The sequence below is a fragment of the Myxocyprinus asiaticus genome, chromosome 3, assembly GCF_019703515.2.
Source record: "Myxocyprinus asiaticus isolate MX2 ecotype Aquarium Trade chromosome 3, UBuf_Myxa_2, whole genome shotgun sequence".
Taxonomy (NCBI): Eukaryota; Metazoa; Chordata; class Actinopteri; order Cypriniformes; family Catostomidae; genus Myxocyprinus; species Myxocyprinus asiaticus.
The window spans coordinates 14,320,380-14,333,168 of record NC_059346.1 but is presented as its reverse complement, the minus strand read 5'-3'; the positions used below and the strand labels follow the sequence as shown (position 1 = coordinate 14,333,168).

At 41.8% G+C, this 12,789-nt stretch overlaps 1 pseudogene; it reads right to left on the bottom strand.

Annotated features, from left to right (window-relative positions):
• Positions 1–12,789, bottom strand: part of LOC127417052 (mevalonate kinase-like) — a 29,204-nt pseudogene that overhangs the window by 15,896 nt on the left and 519 nt on the right.

Here is a 12,789-nt window from a genome sequence, read left to right as displayed (position 1 = left end):
CAGAAAGTTGAGTGGAAGGAAAAAGTGTGGAAGAAAAAGATGCACAACCAACCAAGAGAACCGCAGCCTTATGAGGATTGTCAAGCAAAATCGATTCAAGAATTTGGGTGAACTTCACAAGGAATGGACTGAGGCTGGGGTCAAGGCATCAAGAGCCACCACACACAGACATGTCAAGGAATTTGGCTACAGTTGTCGTATTCCTCTTGTTAAGCCACTCCTGAACCACAGACAACATCAGAGGCGTCTTACCTGGGCTAAGGAGAAGAAGAACTGGACTGTTACCCAGTGTTCCAAAGTCCTCTTTTCAGATGAAAGCAAGTTTTGTATTTCATTTGGAAACCAAGGTCCTAGAGTCTGGAGGAAGGGTGGAGAAGCTCATAGCCCAAGTTGCTTGAAGTCCAGTGTTAAGTTTCCACAGTCTGTGATGATTTGGGGTGCAATGTCATCTGCTGGTGTTGGTCCATTGTGTTTTTTGAAAACCAAAGTCACTGCACCCGTTTACCAAGAAATTTTGGATCACTTCATGCTTCCTTCTGCTGACCAGCTTTTTAAAGATGCTGATTACATTTTCCAGCAGGATTTGGCACCTGCCCACACTGCCAAAAGCACCAAAAGTTGGTTAAATGACCATGGTGTTGGTGTGCTTGACTGGCCAGCAAACTCACCAGACCTGAACCCCATAGAGAATCTATGGGGTATTGTCAAGAGGAAAATGAGAAACAAGAGACCAAAAAATGCAGATGAGCTGAAGGCCACTGTCAAAGAAACCTGGGCTTCCATACCACCTCAGCAGTGCCACAAACTGATCACCTCCATGCCACGCCGAATTGAGGCAGTAATTAAAGCAAAAGGAGCCCCTACCAAGTATTGAGTCCATATACAGTAAATGAACATACTTTCCAGAAGGCCAACAATTCACTAAAAAATTTTTTTTTATTGGTCTTATGATGTATTCTAATTTTTTGAGATAGTGAATTGGTGGGTTTTTGTTAAATGTGAGCCAAAATCATCACAATTAAAAGAACCAAAGACTTAAACTACTTCAGTCTGTGTGCATTGAATTTATTTAATACATGAGTTTCACAATTTGGGTTGAATTACTGAAATAAATGAACTTTTCCACGACATTCTAATTTATTGAGATGCACCTGTATATATATATATATAGAATGTACAGTATTGTACTGCATTGACATTCAGGCTGTCGGTTGATAGTCAGTTGTTAAGAGAGACATAATATAATAATAATAATATAATTTATGACAGTCCGGTGTGAGATATAAGAGTAAGGGTAATAAAGTGCAGTGCTGATGTATTTTGATCATGAGAGATCAAGAGTTCAGAAGTCTGATTGCTTGGGGGAAGAAGCTATCATGGAGTCGGCTGGTGCGGGTCCTGATGCTGCGATACCGCCTACCTGATGGTAGCAGTGAGAACAGCCCATGGCTCGGGTGGCTGGAGTCTCTGATGATCCTCCGAGCTTTTTTCACACACCGCCTTGTATATATTTCCTGGAGGGAGGGAAGCTCACCTCCGATGATGTGTTTGGCAGTTCGCACCACCCTTTGCAGTGCTTTGCGGTTGTGGGCGGTGCTATTGCCGTACCAGGCGGAGATACAGCCAGTCAGGATGCTCTCCACAGTGCAGGTGTAGAACGGTGTGAGGATGTGGCGGTTCATTCCAAACTTCCTCAGCCGTCTCAGGAAGAAGAGGTGCTGATGAGCCTTCTTCACAACGACTTCAGTGTGGACGGACCATGTGAGTTCCTCAGTGATGTTGACACCCAGGAACTTGAAGCTGCTGACTCTCTCCACTGGTGCTCCATTGATGGTGATGGGACTGTGTTCTCTGTCTTTTCTTCTGAAGTCCACCACAAGCTCCTTTGTCTTACTGACGTTGAGGGAGAGGTTGTGCTCTGACACCAGTGTGTCAGAGTGTGCACCTCCTCTCTGTAGGCTGTTTCATCATTGTCAGTGATCAGACCTACCACCGTCGTGTCATCAGCAAACTTAACGATGGCATTGGAGCTATGTGTTGCCACACAGTCATGTGTGTACAAGGAATACAGTAGTGGGCTGAGAACACAGCCCTGTGGGGCTCCAGTGTTGAGGATCAGTGATGAGGAGATGTTGCTGCCTATTCTAACCACCTGGGTCTGCTTGACAGGAAGTCCAGGATCCAGCTGCACAGCGAGCTGTTTAAGCCCAGAGCCCGGAGTTTCTCCAAGCTAGATGAGGGCACTATGGTGTTGAATGCTGAGCTGTAGTCTACAAACAACATTCTCACATAAGTGTTCTTTTTTTCCAGGTGGGAGAGAGCAGTGTGTATTGTAGATGCAATGGCATCATCAGTGGAGCGGTTGTTGCGGTAAGCAAACTGCAGCGGGTCAAGATTGAGTGGCAAGACAGAGCAGATGTAATCTCTGATTAGTCTCTCAAAACATTTGCTGATGATGGGGGTCTGAGCAACAGGATGCCAGCCATTTAAACAAGTTATTTTTGATTGTTTTGGAACAGGCACAATGGTGGATGTTTTAAAGCATGTGGGGACTACAGACAAAGAGAGGGAAAGGTTGAAAATGTCCGTAAAAACACCAGCCAGCTGGTTCACGCACGCTCTGATGACGCGGCCCGGAATGCCGTCTGGGCCCGCGGCTTTGCGGATATTCACCCGTCGGAAGGATCGGGTTACATCCGCTACAGAGACGGAGAGTGAACTGACCTCTGTAGCTTCAGCCGCGAGAGCTCTCTCCGCGAGGGCGGTGTTATTTCCCTCGAAATGAGCATAAAAAGTATTTAGCTCATCCGGTAGAGAGGCAGCGGTGTTCATGGCGGAGTTTTTATTCCCTTTAAAGTCCGTGATGATGTTAATTCCCTGCCACATGCTTCTAGAGTTGGTGGTGTTAAACTGTCCTTCAATCTTGTCCCTGTACTGGCGTTTTGCTGTTTTGATAGTTTTTCGGAGGGCATAACTGGCTTGTTTATGCTCCTCCGCGTTCCTGGAATTAAAAGCGGAGGTCCGCACATTAAGTGCTGTGCGAACATCGCTATTGATCCACGGCTTCTGATTCGGATAGATTCGTACAGTTCTGGTCGGAATCACTTCCTCTACGCACGTTCTGATGAAACACATTACGCTATCAGCGTAAAGCTCGATGTCGTCATCAGATGCGGACCGGAACATCTCCCAGTCCGTGTGATCAAAACAGTCTTGTAGCATAGAGTCTGATTGGTCCGACCAGCACTGGATCGTTCTGAGGGTGGGTGCTTCCTGTTTCAGTTTCTGCCTGTAAGCGGGCAGAAGCAGAATGGAAGAGTGGTCCGATTTGCCAAATGGTGGGCGGGGGAGGGATTTGTAGCCATCCCGGAACGGAGAGTAGCAATGATCCAAAACCCGGTCCCCTCGTGTGTTGAAACTAATGTGCTGGTGATATTTTTGTGCGACTGATTTTAAACTGGCTTTATTAAAGTCCCCGGTCACAATGAACACGGCCTCAGGGTGTGCGGTTTCTTGCTCACTTATACTCCCATACAGTTCCCTGAGTGCACGGTCTGTGTCGGCTTGTGGGGGAATGTAAACAGCAGTGATAATGACCGCGGTGAATTCCCTCGGTAGCCAGAATGGTCGACACAGAAGCATAAGAAATTCCAGATCAGGAGAACAGAAAGACTTGATGGAATGTACGTTCCTCTGATCACACCAGGATTTGTTGATCATAAAACATACACCACCTCCTCTAGTTTTACCTGAGAGGTCTTTCGCTCTGTCCGCTCGGTGCATGGAGAACCCCGCGGGTTCAATGGCTGAGTCTGGAATCTCCGCAGACATCCAAGTTTCTGTTAGGCAGATAATGCAGCAGTCCCTCATCTCTCGTTGGAAAGAGATCCGCGTTTTCAGCTCGCAGAGCTTGTTATCCAGAGGCTGAACATTTGCCAGTAGAATAGTGGGTAGCGGGGGTCGATTTGCGCGGCGTCTTACTCTGATGAGAACGCCGGCTCTGTTTCCCCTTTTCCTCCTGCGTTTCCGCGGCCGTGCTGCCCAGACAAAGGGCTCCGCTTGCGTGTTTGTAAACAGCGGGTCGGCATTGAGGAATGTGAAGTCTGGTTTTCGGTGTGAGATTGCTGAACCAATGTCCAAAAGTGTTTGTCTGTCGTAGACAATAAGGCAGACAACATCCAAGACAAAAAACATAAGAATTGTAAACAAAACAAACAAAACATTGCTATGTTGTGTCGGAGCTCGCAACGCAGCAGCCATACTCGGCGCCATCTACAACCACTGATTCGATTCAATTTGATCATTTTAGAACGATACATAATTATTTTTTTTTAAATATGCAAAAAGTTCTTAATTTAGACAGCACAGACATGCACCAGACTTGAGCTCTAGAATCACAGATGCATTTAGGACCAAGGAGGTTTGGCTTATGTGTGGCTGCATTTCTAAACAGAAAAATAACACTAATGTTACATGCATTATAGATCTGATATGAATAAAGGATAACATAGTGCAACATAATGACTTGATGCAAACACACACACACAAACAGACGGTATGTAAACCGTGAATTAAGCGTTATCATTTTGCATATAATGTAACATTAACATTTATTGTACCAATAATTACAAATTAAATATGTCACATGCTGACAGATAAGGCACATATTTAAATCAAGCAGGGTCATAGAATTAAAAATGATCTATTCGTAGCAAATAAAGGCGGTAAGTTCCCTATTCATTTTCAATGGGAGAGGCAGCTGAATCTTTCACGAGAATGTTTTATCTTTCTGCGGCTGCCACATGTCTGACCAATCGTAGGGAACTTAAATCATCTGGCAATTAGCATTTAACTGGTTAGTTCCCTTCAGAACAGTCTGAAATCGCTCCCTATTCCCTATATAGTGCACTATTTGGCATTCACTGTAAAGACAGTGAGTGATTTCACTCATTCAAATTTATTTAGGCAGAGTTCTATTTGTGATTAAACTATTTTATGGAGAAATAACACAATTTATGGAGATATAAAGCAATATAAACATAATCTATCACAATCATAGAAGAGAGCAACAACAATAAACTTACTTTAGTCAAATGGATGCAAACAATTATGAATAATGGTACAGAAAGTCGAACTCAGCAGCATTCATCCATCCATTTACCTGCTCGCAGGGAGTGAACTCGGCAGCATGAACTTTCTTAATTAAAAGTGCACTTTTTTCCCCTTCAATCTTGTGTGCATCTGTTGCGAGAAAGTTCAAAACTAAGATGGTACCTGTATCACATTGGGTATTAATAAAGTAATGATAATTGATTCTTAAATTCTGTAATCGATGCATTTAAATTCCTTTGTCAGATCGATGCATTGATACATTTTTACACCCCTACACAGCAGTCAGTGGTAAGAGTCTTACCCTATGTGCCCACAGTATTATCCACCCCTGAAGGGTTGCCGTGGATGATCTTCTCGCCCATAAGCACCCACCTGTTAATCAGTTCCATCTCCTCTTTACTCCACCTTCAACACCAACAGGAGAAAGATTTTAAATGACCAAAAGACCGTTAACAGGTAGACAAAAAAACACTCCTGCTAATGGACCCAAAATAATGTTATTTTTTTATTCTTTTGACATTTATATTGATAAGAGATTAGAAAATACAGAAAATGATAAAGTATCGGGAATGTCGCAAGCCACATTAGAACTCATGAGCACCACAGCTCAATGTGTTTCCATCTTTATCCTAATTGCCACAGGAACGTATGAGTGGGAACATGCATTTTCATGTCTTGGAGGGGTGTTTGAGTGATTAAAGGAAAGGAAAAGATTTAGGAATTCTAGGTTAAACGCTTTAGGTTCAAACCAGGATATATTCTGATTTCTAGTTTGAAACACTAGTAATCTAGAAATGCTAGTGACACCGCAAAACTAACATTGCAACAGCAAGATGCTACACTTGGTTGCATAGTTTTACATCTCAAACTGAAACATTTGTCCTAGATTGCCAGGTTGGTTTTTCACATCAATTCCATGGGCAGATTACAAGCCTTATTTATACAAATTGTATTTCTAATGAAGTAAGAACTCCAGTGTGTGATACCTGACTGACTCCTGCTGAGGTGTGAGAGGAGAGGATATGGTCTCTCTGGCAGACAGCAGAGCAGCAGACAAGCAAACATTATAGGCGGCACTGGAGCCTAAACCAGCTCCTGTGGGCAATTCTGAACACACAGACACTGTGACACTGGCCAGAGACCTGAAGACACAGCAGCACAAGTCAAGATCCTCTCTTAGAACTATGATCACATAAAGTGTGTGAATATGCATGCTATAACACATGATGTTTAATGGTGTTCCTACTCTGCCTCTGCAAAAATAGACAGGTATACGTAGAGGAAAGCCAAAACAGCCATGCTTCTTGTGTCTGTGGAACCATCTGAAATGCCAGTGAATTCGCAAAGTCTCTTTAAAGAGGCCCTGTTATGCTTTTGGGGATTTTACCTTTCCTTTAGTGTGTAATATAGCTGTTTGTGCATGTAAAAGGTCTGCAAAGTTACAAAGTACAAAGTCCACGCCAAAGGGAGTTTCTCTCTCACACAGAAAACACTTCTGCTGAACTGCCTGAAACGCCTGGTTTGCAGTCCAGCAATTACTTCTGTGACATAGCTACATCACTATGTAACTCATTTGCATAATGCCCGCCTCAGGGATGTGCTGCTCAGGAAGCCTCAGGAGCTGAAACTTGGGCTGTGTCTCGTTTGGAAGGCTGCTTCCTCCGGAGGTCACATTTGACAGACGCATACGTCATTGAGGTTGTCTCGTTTCAGAAAAGCGAGTTGGAATCTTCCAATGCAGCCTTTGCATGCGACCTTCTTTCATGGGAATTCGGAGGATGCATGAGGTGTATCCTTCGTGGGCACTCACAACCCACAATTCTTTGCTTCAATGGAAATGTCTAAAAAAAAAATGACACCAATTTGCCCATAAATATGATGTTCAAACGCAAGGAATGTTAATTCCCAAGTTACAGTACCTCAGTAGATGGGTGCAGAGTATATAATACACTATATTGCCAAAAGTATTTGCTCATCTGCCTTTAGACGCATATGAACTTAAGTGACATCCCATGTTTAATATGACGTCGGCCCACCCTTTGCAGCTATAACAGCTTCAACTCTTCTGGGAAGGCTTTCCACAAGGTTTAGGAGTGTGTTTATGGGAATTTTTGACCATTCTTCCAGAAGCGCATTTGTGAGGTCAGACACTGATGTTGGACGAGAAGGCCTGGCTCGCAGTCTTCGCTCTAATTCATCCCAAAGGTGCTCTATCGGGTTGAGGTCAGGACTCTGTGCAGGCCAGTCAAGTTCTTCCACACCAAACTCGCTCATCCATGTCTTTATGGACCTTGCTTTGTGCACTGGTGCGCAGTCATGTTGGAACAGGAAGGGGCCATCCCCAAACTGTTCCCACAATGTTGGGAGCATGGAATTGTCCAAAATCTCTTGGTATGCTGAAGCATTCAGAGTTCCTTTCACTGGAACTAAGGGGCCATGCCCAGCTCCTGAAAAACAACCCCACACCATAATCCCCCCTCCACCAAACTTCACAGTTGGCACAATGCAGTCAGACAAGTACCGTTCTCCTGGCAACTGCCAAACCCAGACTCATCCATCAGATTGCCAGATGGAGAAGCGTGATTCGTCACTCCAGAGAACGCGTCTCCACTGCTGTAGAGTCCAGTGGCGGCGTTCTTTACACCCCTGCATCCAACGCTTTGCATTGCACTTGGTGATGTATGACTTGGATGCAGCTGCTGGGCCATGGAAACCCATTCCATGAAGCTCTCTACGCACTGTTCTTGAGCTAATCTGAAGGCCACATGAACTTTGGAGGTCTGTAGCAATTGACTTTGCAGAAAGTTGGCGACCTCTGCGCACTATGCGCCTCAGCATCCGCTGACACCTCTCTGTCATTTTACGTGGCCTACCACTTCGTGGCTGAGTTGCTGTCATTCCCAATCGCTTCCACTTTGTTATAATACTACTGACAGTTGACTGTGGAATATTTACTAGCGAGGAAATTTCACGACTGGACTTATTGCACAGGTGGAATCCTATCACAGTACCATGCTGGAATTCACTGAGCTCCTGAGAGCGGCCCATTCTTTCACAAATGTTTGTAGAAGTAGTATGCATGCCTAGGTGCTTCATTTTATACACCTGTGGCCATGGAAGTGATTGGAACACCTGAATTCAATTATTTGGATGGGTGAGCGAATACTTTTGGCAATATAGTGTATGTATAATTATATTAATATATAATTAAAATAAAGTATTAGACTAAAAGTACAACTGTAAAATCTATTTTCTTTTCTCTTTACATAATTATCTCCTAAAATGTACCTCATGCATTCCCTTCCAGAGGGTTCCCTTCTCACTCAAAGGGCTTACGCTTGTTAAAGAGTGGCGTGCTGGGGGACCTGGGTAGCTCAGTGGTAAAAGACGCTGGCTACCACCCCTGGAGTTTGCTAGTTCGAATTCGGCGTGCTGAGTGATTCCGGCCAGGTCTCCTAAGCAACTAACTTGGCCCAGTTGCTAGGGAGGGTAGAGTCACATGGGGTAACCTCCTCGTGGTCACTATAATGTGATTCGTTCTTGGTGGGGCGCGTGGTGAGTTGAGCGTGGATGCCGCGGTGGATGGCGTGAAGCCTCCACATGCGCTATGTCTCCATGGCAACGCACTCAACAAGCCACGTGATAAGATGCGCGGGTTGATGGTCTCAGACGCGGAGGCACACTGGGAATTGGGCATTCAAAATTGGGTGAAAAACAAAAAACAGTGGCGTGCTGTCATAGCAACCATGTTACATTCCATTTCCAAGTCCGTCTCGTTTAAATGAGACTTGTTTAAAGGAGGACATTCAGTATACTGCAGCCTTCAAAGGACGCGTCCTACCTAGCACGCAGCCTTCGAAACAAGACACAGCCTTGGTTATGGTAAGGGCCGTTACATTTCCAACACACTCTCTAAGTGGTTGACCAATCACAACAGACTGGGCTAGCTGAACAATCAGAACAGACTGGGCTTTTCGGAAAGGGGGGCTTTAGAGAAACAGGAGCTACAACAGAGCGTTTCAGACAGATGGTAACAAAACGTGCTGCAGCAATGTACAGTATGAGAAAAATAATGTGTTTTTTGAACATTAAAACATGTAAACCTATTCTAGTAGACCCCCCCCAAATAAAATTATAAACCTGTAAATGAGCATAATATGGGCTTTTTAAAAGATCTGCATCAAGCTCCTTTAGGCCTCCCAGCTCTGATGATGCAATGAACAATCAAAGAAACATGGGCTTGGGATGAAAACTTTCTGACACTGTATATTACAACTGCAAGGAATAGTTTACCTAAAAATGAAAATTCTCATCATTTAATTGCATTCATGTTGTTCCAAAGCTGCATTGCTTTCTTTCCACCTTGGAACACAAAAGAAGAAGTTAGGCATAATGTTTAAAGGAATATTCCGGGTTCAATAAAAGTTAAGATCAATTGACAGCATTTGTGGCATAATATTGATTACCACAAATATTAATTTTAACTTGCCCCTCCTTTTCTTAAAAAAGGAAAAATCTGGGTTCCAGTGAGGCACTTACAATGGAAGAGAATCGGGCCAATCCGACAACATTAAAATATTCACTATTTCAAAAGTATAGCCACAAGACATAAATGATATGCGTGTTAACATGATTTTAGTGAGATAAAATCGCTTACTAAGCTTTTCTGTGCAAAGTATTGCCAATTTTACAACTATGTTGCCATGACAATGTAATGTCAACAAACCCCAAAACCCTAAAACGACTGTAAAAATGACGATTTAAACAACTTTACCGCTCAAATAATCCATGATCTTTAAAAGAATTCATGTAAGTGCTTTTATAAAATTATAAGCTTCACATTTCTGCCTTTAAACCCTCCAAAACATTGGCCCCATTCACTTCCATTGTGAGTGCCTCAATGTAACCTCCATTTTTGCTTTCTTTTAAAGAAAAGGAGGGAGTCAAATTTTTTTATATATTTTTTTTTATAATCAACACTCTGCCCCAAATGCTGTCGACTGAGCTTAACTTGTATTGAACCCAGAATATTCCTTTAACGCTGCTCTTTTTTATACAATAAAAGCAACCAGGGGCTGTTAAGGTCAAAAAGGACACAGAAGAACTACCATAAAAGCTCCATAAATGTAGACTCATGGTGCTTGTGTACTGTATTTTAAGTCTTCTGAAGCCATACGATAGATTTGTGTGAGAAACAGACTGAAATTTAAATAGCTATTTACTGAAAATTCAATCACTTCAAAACATAAAACAAAAAAAACTGAAGAAACAAGGCTTGTAGCAACAAAAGTTTGAGTAAAGGCTTTCTTTTCACATGATATTATTAAAAAAGAAAAAATCCCGCACACTATCTTAGCTTGCAAAGAGTATTACAAAATGTATTTATGGCAACGTTTCAGTTACACATAATGTGTAGGATTTTTTTTTAAAAATTTTTTATGTATCTTGTATTTTCTATAAAATGTATATGTAAAGCACTTTGAATTGCCATTGTGTATGAAATGTGCTATATAAATAAATTTGCCTTGCCTTTTTTTATTGACTTTGCTACAGCTTGTGTCCTACTTTTCAGGTATGCGAGGTTAGTTGCTCATTGATCACATGATATTATTAAAAACAAACATATGTGTCCTCTCACCTTTACAACCCACCAGAAGAGGCTGAAGTGCAGTTATTTCCCAGGACAGAAAAGTGTCAAAATTAGGGAGGTTGATGCAGACTTTACCAGACGATGTAGACTGTAGACGCAGGTATGTGCGCAGGTTCAAACTCACAGCCAAAGCAACCTGTTTATAAAAGACAAGGACAAGGAGGTGTTAACCTAAGATTAACAGGCCACATTATATTTGAATAATTCCACCCTCTGACCAGGGGCGCAGCCAGAACCTTTTTTCAGGGGTGGCCAGGTAAGACCCAGTGATATTATTGGGATGGCCAAAACAATTCACTACTGACCATGACATGCTGTATCAAAAGCAAATTCCACAGACAGAAATTCTGTAAATTCTACAGAATTTATAGATCACAAATGTACACAAGGAATTTAAAGTTATCAATTTATTTCCAATGCCATACAAAAGAAGGAGAAAATGTATTGGCTGCATATCTAAAAAAAAACAAGGCTGGGTTGGTGTGGATGTTTGATGCATGTTTTTACTAGCTGTACCAATGTAGTCGCGAGTTCAGAACCCAACTTGATCTGCTTTTCCATGTTGCTGAATGTGCCGTTTTGTACTGATCCTACATTGGCATCATTGGCACGGCTACATGTAGTTTCTTTTTCCACGATACTGCAATGAAATCAGAAACAAGTGACCAAGCATCCCCACGTCAATAAATAATGCAATAAAGTTATCTTGACGTTGGACATTCTTGATTCACAAATAGTCGCAAATTTAGGGACAGTCTCTAAAAATACAGCAACACTGGAGCATACAAATCCAAAACATTTACAAACATTTCCATAACATAGAGTATACAACTTCAGTAACATTTGTAGCAAATGAATTACAGGCATACAACCAACTCCAAAGTGTGCATGTAGGTGTCAGCAATAATGCACACCTTTTAGATTTTTGATATAATTAAAAAACAAAAAGTCCAGTTATATGTAAGGATTTCTATATTCATCAGTATTGTAATAGGCCTTGGTGTCGGGATCTGGATTTTATTTTGTGGAAACGCAGATCAAGTTGGGTTTGATGCCAAGTTGGCATCTTCTGACTTCTACGACTTTTTGTAAACAACAAAACACTATGATGTCATCGTGAGCAACAACTTGCTACAAATAAATAAATAAATATATATATTGTTTATCTAAGTTTTCAATAGCAGTAAACTTAGGTGCTTGGGACACCTTGTATATATTATACATACAATTTGTTACTTAAGGTGCCGCTGTTATTTCAGTGATTGACTTGATTTACATTTGATATTGCTATTTGATGAAGAAGCAATGTGGAAGTAAACTATAGCAAGTACAACACATGAACAGTATGATATGACTATTGTCATTTGGGCATCTTTTTAGACTCAATAAGTGCCTGAGGAAATACTTATGTTTAGGTTATGTGTGTATCTTATATGTTATGTGTAGCTCAATATGTGTTTGACAGCAGGGTTGTGCAAAATTCAGAATTTCTGAATTAACTCCCTTTCAATTCATTAGTTGGAATTTGAATTGAATTGGCCATGCCCCATAGGAAGTTGAATTGGAATGAAAGGAAGTTGAATTTACTGAATTGCAATTCAAAGAAATTCAACACACAGTAATACTACACAATTTCATTAGACCAAGACACATTTTGTGACAAATAATTATGTTATTTTTTTGACAAAGTATGCCTATTTATCCCCTAAAAGGTAGATTTGTTTTTAGCGTATAGACCTAACATTTCTCTCAAAAAATAAATACATAAATAAATAAATATATAAATAAAAGATTTTGTTTTTTTCCACCAAATTGTTTTCAGAAAACAATTCAAAATAGTGAAATAAATTAAATATAAATTTCTATAGGTGACTGTGGCAGCGGGGGCATGGTCAAGCGTACATCCGGAGGGAGAGAAAGCGGTAAGGGTGCATGCACCTGAGCTAAATTATGTCTAACACCTGTGTATCTAATTACAGTGAGCACGGGGAGAGCGGCATAAAAGAGCCACACCGCCAGCAGACCAG